General features: G+C 31.5%; 1 long non-coding RNA gene across 1 annotated transcript; it reads left to right on the top strand.

Annotated features, from left to right (window-relative positions):
- Positions 1 to 2,916: 2,916 nt before the first annotated feature.
- On the top strand, positions 2,917 to 5,741 carry LOC139526280 (uncharacterized). Its single transcript, XR_011665158.1, has 2 exons — positions 2,917 to 3,122; positions 4,949 to 5,741. It is a non-coding gene; the product is annotated as an uncharacterized lncRNA (long non-coding RNA).
- Positions 5,742 to 8,704: the final 2,963 nt, after the last annotated feature.

Raw genomic sequence — 8,704 nt, 5'->3', positions numbered from 1 at the left:
AAAATAGTAGTGCACATAAATTTTCCGTTCTGGATATTATTTTTCACGAAACTTAATACATGTCATAGTAAAAGTGTCACAGTTTTAGCCGCAAAGGGAGTTCCTATGGAAAATTGAATTATCTATATTTATAGAATTGCAAACTAACAAGGAGCAAAACAAAACATCTCACCTCACTGCAAGACGGCCGTAGTACCAATTTTAGCCGATTTCTTTACAAAATGAAGTAATTCGGTACGACTGCGAAAACGTTACCAAATCGGATCCAGTCAAAACGAACATCATGGAAAGTAGTGCATATTAATAGCAAAATAGTTTCTGCACAAAGCTGAAAATATCGAACTTAAGTTTGTAGAATATATTTTGGTAATTTATGTATCAAATGTATGTGCAGGACTGATAATTCTTGTTGAACACCGTTCCACTGATTATTCATTATAAATAAATACAAAACGTTATGAATTGAACAGAAAAGGAAGGCATTAATTGACTGTTTCTCAGATATCATAGATATGAAGTAACTGGTTTTATAAATCCAGAAAGTCCTAACAACTTAAGTAACGAATGTGTCAATGATTGCATAAGGCATGCATAAGAAATTATCATTATGTTGACTGCCATTTTGTAAAATACGTTCATCAAAAGTACAAATATGTGTTCAATGATGAAAATGATAATCATCTTGTTTCAAAGATAATTGTTAAAGTATAAGAAGTGGTTTGTAAAGTTTCTCCTGAAACAAATATTTTTTTTCGCAGGTTGTTCTTATTAATGAAAAAATTTTGCGAATTCTTTCTTTTAGTTTTAGTGAGCTTAAATTAAGGATTGTGGAAACTGGAGAAAACAAAATTTTCAGGTGAAGAAGTAAAACGTAAGAACTTTTTTATAATGGGAGACACTTTTAAATACGGATTTTTTTTTTGTTGGCTACATTTAAAATATTCTTTAATATATAAGGATGTATATTTGTTTCTGGCAACATGCCTTGAGCACTTCATGATTCCCCATTTAAAATAATTTTTGTTAGAGGTAGCAGTACAACATGTATGTCAACGATGAAGATTATTTGACATGAGATTCTCAAGTTTCATTTAATAATTCAAAGTTATTTTCACGATGTTTATTCGTAGGATAAGTGCAACTCTTAAAGTTTTATTTGAGCATGGTCAACATCAAATATTTCTCCTTCAATGTTTAAAAAAAAAATATTTCCAGTACTAAAAAAAAATCATAACTCTACTTGAACTTTTTCTGAGTGATATAAATAAGAATATGTTAAGCAAACTTAACCAAGTGTACTCATAGTTTTACTCCCTTGTTTGTTTTTGTATTCAAAACCATTATTGAAAGAAGATAACATAGTCCAAATGGTAAATCCAAGATACTAAGAATATATACAATTAAATGTATGATTAATCTGTTGTTCCTATTGATATGTATTGCAACATAGCAAGACATCTGAGTTAAAACTGATAGTTAGAAACCTGTCCGAAAGAATAAATCTCCCAAATGAAACAATATCAAAATGCAAAAACACTACATACTTTTGACAGAGAAAGTTGTTTAATGATCACAAGAAAGAATCAGGATAAATTTATTCAATTCTATATGTTAAATAATTGGTTATTTATGTCTGTGAACCGGTCAAAATGAAATTAAATGATATAGTTCATATGCATGTACCGTAGTCATGAAACATTAACAAAGAATAACGTGGCGATGTTGTACGTTAATTATCATTTTAATCAATATTTTAGTGTTATTAACTGGCTATTTCTGTATTAACCCTGTTATAGATTTAAGGTTAGCTGTATTGGACCCGAGACTCAAAGAGTCGAGGCCAAATACAGAAACAGCCAGATAATAACAATTCTATTAAATGATTTTAAGTAAATTAAAAACCGGAAGTGAACGTCCCGTATCAACCCATGAGCCAATACGGCTTTTTTTCCCATATTGGCCCTGTTTTTTTTTGTTTCAAGACTTTAACACATGTTTAAGACGTTACAAAATATTGCACATTATTTCACCTTTTTATTTTATGATTTTAATTTAAAAAATATAACAATTTTTTTTTATGCATAACGAATACCACCAAAGTTAAGTAATGGTGTAAGAAAATTGAAACCGGAAGTGAACGTCCCGTATTAGCCCACGTGCCAATTCGGCTTTTTCGTATTGACCCTGTTCGAAAAGCAATATTAACTCTTTATTAATATCGATAGTGGAACGTTTTCAGTATTGAACATGATGATTTATCCATATGGCTGATCTGCTAATATCATTTAATAAATATATATGTATATAACAAGTCAAAAAGGGTACAACATCACCATTAAATAACTATAAAATGAACAAATATTAGATATTTCGGATAACAGATATCCTTCTTCGGTTATAGCACGATGTCAAATGAATCATGTCAATATATTCAAATTGCGACACTATCAAAATCTTGAAAGTTTATACAATTTAAGCGGACATAACAGACGCTGGTACAATTTTAAAATTTCCAAACACGGCGCAAAGGTTACAAAGATATGCCAAATAAAAATAGTTTTTTGCGATGTGAACTGGCACAACTTTAAGTGTCCAAAGGTTGTGACAGTTGAGATGGTATAACTGCATGGGGAGCAGTCCCAAAATTAAAAAAAATTAAAATTGCCCTAACCGATCCAAGTTGGTATAATATTTCAAATTTGACAACGGTAGGGCAATTGCAACGGAAACTACATAGGCTTTAATATGTAGTTTGTAAATTTTAAACGTGAAAGTACTTAGGACGGGGTTAAACTCCTTTAAAAATATTCAGTCAAAGCACTTGAAGTTTTTGCTTTGATGTTTCTAATATAACGTCAGGTTATTAAGACTAATGATTTACAGTAAGAACTTCCTTCTTATCCCTTCTAAAAACTCAAATACATGAGGGCTATACATACACAGACGGACTTTTTCTATAATGTCAACAGCAGTGATCGCAGTACTTCTGTGTTTCTTGGCATGCTTTTCAAATTCTCTCACTATTCAAAATGATTCTACAAGTACACAATTGGCAGAACTAAGGCAAGAAGTTCGCAACCTTAAACAAAGACTGGACAACCTAAATACAACTTTACAGAAAGGTAGGATATAATATTAAAATATCATCAATTGTAGTTTATGCATTTCAAACAACTGAAACCTGAATCGACAGCTGACACAAGTTTTGTATTAGATGTAAAAGTTATAAGGCGTAAAAGCTTTAAAAGAATTAAGTGGATCAGAGGAGGAAAACTAGTGATTTTGGACTTTCGGTCCATTATACTATGAAGAATGGAAATGGGGAATATGTAAAACAGACAACAACCCGACCAAACGGGAAGGCCACCAATCGGTCTTCAACGCTGAGAGAAAATCCCGAACCCGGACGTGGTCCTCAGCTGGCTCTTTAATGAAATTGTGTACTAGTCCAGTGAAAATTGATTTCACACTTAACTCCAAAACATATAAAGGACTAAAAAAAAAACCCACAACATTCAAAACTAACAAATGCCAGAGGCTCCAGACTTTGGACAGGCGAAAAAATGCGGCGGGGTTACACATGTTTTGTGAGATCTCAACCCTCCCCTTAGAGTTTTAGAATAAAAGTGTAAAGTAATTCAGATGCAAAGACCATATGTCTATTGAGTGAATCAATATTAATACCTACATATGCAATCCTTAATGACCGGACAACAGTATCATAACTATATACCTATAAATTTTTATAAAATGTTGATTGGTATATAATTGATTAAGTGATGTAATTTTTCTCAAGTCTATTACTATTTCCAGCGTATTTTACTTCGTCATAAGATTATATAAATCTCATCATGTTTTTGTTGTCAAGTTTTCAAACTTAGTTCCTTTCGGTGGTATTATGTGAATCTACGATTGGACAAAAAATCACCTGAATAGGTAAAACAATGTACCTATATTCAATAGGGACAGTTAACAACCCCATTCATGTTTATATCACATTGAACGAAAAACAAATAAAACATAAATCAATCACTGGGCTACATGCTACTTGCTTAGACACACATAGATATATATAATGTTGCGGAGTAAAACAGTTTTCAACTAATAAATAAACAGACCATTCAAAGAAAAACGTCAATTTTGAGCAAAATGTATTTTATTACACTCCGGATTGGAAAATTGCTAATTGGGGTTTACATGTTAATGTTTCATATTTGAGGGTAAAGGCAGAAACAATCCTTTCCTCCGTTCATTAGTCTGAAATACAAAAAAACGTCGTTGACGCGCATTTTAGCTTTCGAAATAAATAATGTGAATTGTTGTTCATTTATAGCCACAATAAAGGGGCATTATCAAATACGTTAGATTGATATAATGCAAAACTGTCCATAACACTTTTAAAGCAAGCCAGATTTAACATTCGTGAGTAGGTTTTTGAAAATGATCAATTTATCATATATTCTTATGATGGGTTCGGGTGAGTATAAAATTAAATCCTGATTCTCCCCTTGAAAATAAGCTGTCTTATCATTCAAAAGAAATCTATTCTTAACAGTTTATTATTAAAAAATTGCTGAACAAATAATCTACCTTTCTGCAAGTAAAATGACATTACAAAAAAAAAAGCTATAACACCTAAGTTGGTACAATGAATTACTTACAAAATGACTTGTATTTTCACACACCGCTATCGGTTAAGGTCTTTTTTGTTGTAAAACAAACCTCCGGTTGTCAGGATTGCAACGTGTTTGACAGAGCCTCTGTTTGTGTCATTGAGTCTTTGTGGACGAAACGCACGAATCCTTGTATCGTTGAGGAGTTTAATAAACATAATATCAATAACTTATTCACTGTTCATTTTACCAGAATGCCGTGTGCACTTGATTGAATAAAATAAGAGCAATAGATAATCAGATAGTTGTTGAATATAATTAACGTTTATTTTCAGAAAGGACAGATCATGTTATGTTTTATGCTGTCATGAGAGAAAAATCATATACGTACAACGTTGACACAATATTGGTTTTTGAAACAGTGATCGTTAATGAAGGGGGGTTTTATGATAAGTACGATGGCGTGTTTGTTGCACCTCAAAAAGGGACGTACATGTTCTCCTGGACAGTTTCCGGAAATGGTGCTAATTGGATGGTATCAGAACTTGTAGTTGAAAGTCAAGTAATTTCTTCCGCTGGAGTATACAATGCAGGTGGAGGTCATTCATCTGGATCAATGACCGCTTTTTGTAAAATGGAACAAGACGATCATGCCTGGATTCGCACTACCGGAGTCACAAGTAGCCATATGTTATATAGCAAGAATGATTTTCCACAGTCATCATTTCTTGGACTTTTAATATATTCCGTGTAAAAGAATATTTGTGAAAGTTCTAAATATGTTCATTTTTTCTTTAGTTTTATGGTTTCCTGTGTATAGATTTGCAAATAAGTACACAACGAACTTTATTTTTTCCATTTTAAAGAACCTTTAGGCTTTACCATGCAAATGCCTTACCATATTGTATTAATACCACTCTTTGTTTCATACCATATGTAGACCTTGATATTTTGCTTAGATTAGTCGTCTTATACTCTTATTTCCTTTTATATTTTTGGTTCAAACGAATGAATAGGGAAATCAATACATTTTGTACAAACTGAAGTCTTCCTATCTACATTTAATGCATTAAATGAAAAAATTAGCTGATTACTTCTATCTGTTCTCCTTAAAACACTTGTTGTCATTATCTTGGCATAAAATTCTATAGAACAAATGCACCTCCCAAACATTGCAACGTTAACAAATCAAGTCTGTTTGGGTAACTCAATATTGTCAAAATAATGGAACTAAAAACAAGTGTAACACAAAAGAAAGGTTAAGCTAGCTAAAAAAAGATTTTCTTGACATTTTCCTCGAAGAATACCGGTGTCAAGTCAGGAATATAACAGTTGTTGTCCAGTCGTTCTGTTGATTGAAGTAGTCGAGAGTTCGTTTTATAGGGTTCTCTAATTTGACTCAATTTCACTTATTTTATGTTTAACATAATAAAACGTATATCAAAATTATGAATAGTAGAATATAAACAATCAACAAGGCATAGACACGGAATATGTATAACATTTAGTATTTAATTCAGACTCAAAGTTGATTTGGAGGTTGTTTGACAGTTTTTGATCAAACTAACTGCTTGTAGCGAAATATTCTTCCAAAATTCCACATTTATTAAAATGAAGAACTATTCACTTCCTTGTGAATAGTTTGACCTCATTGAATCCGTTTTCATTATGCATGATTACATAGCGTTCAGTTAATAAAAAGCAAAAAATGTCCGCATTGAAAACGTAATGGTCAACCATTTAATGAAATTAATTCAATCTACATAAACTCATTCTTAAACGAAAAATCGATTATAAACATACATTTTAAACGATAATATGAAACAAATCAGATCTAGAAAAATGCAATTGCACGTGCTTACTATCTGTTTATATTTTTGTTAATATTGGGTTATATGATCGTCGGCAGTCTTCGGAGATCACTTTTATGGTTGATTAAATGTGGTCTAGACTTAAATACATACGAAATGTTGATAATAATATTGAGCCTGTGCATTGTAAATTACTTATTTTACTTTTTATAATTTGAATATACGTTTTAGTATGTTATAAATGAAATATGAGAATTTGAGTAAAATTAGTAAACATGAACATGATGAATTTGACAGCGAATGTCACTTTGAATGAATTTCACATTTTCTTTTTTACCTTAGTGTTCGATATTTTGGTTAATACTCTTATACCGGTTCGTCTGAAAAAACTCACCAGTGTGGTTGAATCAAAGCGAAGTTGAACATTTTTTCAACATATCGAATTGACAAATTTGACCAAAATTGGCTATTTTACGAAAAGTAACTGAACGAAAACTATATCATTTCATTGAGAATAAACCCCACCAATGTGTCATGCCAAATATGTATATTTCAAATCTGATATTCTGCTTTAAACAAATTTCTCAATATTCATTCCAATTAAAAGTCTCTTTAGCGGAAAATCATTGTTATCGATAGCCAATTAAATTTATTGTAAATAAAAGCAATTTAATAGGTTGCTCTATGTGAAGGAGAAAGCATTCCTATCATCATAACAAATATTTAACGAACAAATATATTAAAACAAAATTCCTTAAGTCGGTCTAGTTCTTTAACCGATTTTGACCATTGTGATACCAGTGATTGATCACCCTTCCGTCGCAAATTGAGAATGACAATGGTGCAAATCAAATGCATCTTTAAGTCAAGAACGTGTTACTGCGATATGAAATAAACACCGCTTTTTACTCGACAGACAAGTTGACTGGGAATTTTTATTGTGCCAGTTTACATGAAAACCATTCGCTAGAAATAAATGTATATTTAATCAGACAAATCATTTTTACTTCAAGCCGATCACATAACTATATTAATACCGAAATCTATATAGAATAGCGTACAATTCTCAATATGGTATTTGTTACACGTTCAGTGAATGACAAAAAGTTATCTAAAAGATGCAGTAGTACAAATAAGTACTGATCTTCATTTACACAATCACAAAATAAGAAAATAGATGCTTGTCCTTAAAACGAGTAAATGATTCCTGGTGTAACTGTTACAACCCGGTGATGATTATCATATTTACTACAAACCACACACAATAAATAGTTAAATTCTGTTGTAACTTGGCCATTTTTAAGCATACATATCTCACTGTTTAAGATTGTCTTGAATTATAATTGCAATTACTTAATGGGGTTTTCGGTTGACAAATGTCTAACAGTAATGCTACTATATGTTTTTTTTCTCTATTTTCAAGGTTGTATATATAATTATATGTGGCATATTTATAATTTAACAGTCAACCTAATGATGATGGCTTCTGTTAAACATTTGATTTTTATAAGAACCCTTGTTCAAAGTCATTCCCGGAATGCATATCAGCTTGAAAACTATATTACTCTAAATGCAGCATCTGTTGTAACAAGTAAAAAAACCCATCAATACCGAACTTCAAGGACAATTGAAACGATAAGTTATCAAATCGAAAAACTAAAGTGTCCAAACACATCAAACGAAAAAAATAAAGGCAACAATATATAAAAAACAGCTGTCAAATTCTTAGTTTAAACATTATAGTGGATTGGGAAACAAGTTTTGCAACTTATATTAATTCCTCTCTACTTTGCAGGTGCAAATATTGCCTCGTAGCGGCATTAGCCTGCTCTTTTTTGCGCAATCTACAAGGGTGTCTTTAACGTGCAAGAGATATGGCTTTCTCTTAACACGGGTCATCCGACGGACTATCATCGTTTCCTCAAAACCAGACTCGAAAATGGTGTAAAGGGAGAGCCGAAAATTCAGTCCCTGAAATTTTCATCACGGAACGGGAATCGAACCAGGAACCTTATATTCTTAACATGGTACAGGCATTTACTAATGTAGAAAATAATGTATTAAACCTGATTTTTCAGCTAGCGTAACTTCTTACTTGTATGACAGTCATGTAGAATTTTATTATACTGACAACAACGTGTGACAAAATATTTCAAAATGTCAAAAATTATGTTGCAATATAAAAAAATGATATCAATGTGAAAATCAATTGAAATTGCTTGTTGAGAGAATCCAAAACAAGACTAAATTTAGAAAACTTGGATGCGAGTACATCTCTTT

Source organism: Mytilus edulis, chromosome 6, assembly GCF_963676685.1.
Source record: "Mytilus edulis chromosome 6, xbMytEdul2.2, whole genome shotgun sequence".
Taxonomy (NCBI): Eukaryota; Metazoa; Mollusca; class Bivalvia; order Mytilida; family Mytilidae; genus Mytilus; species Mytilus edulis.
Note: the sequence above shows the minus strand (reverse complement) of the source record. Positions and strands in the feature narration are given on the sequence as shown.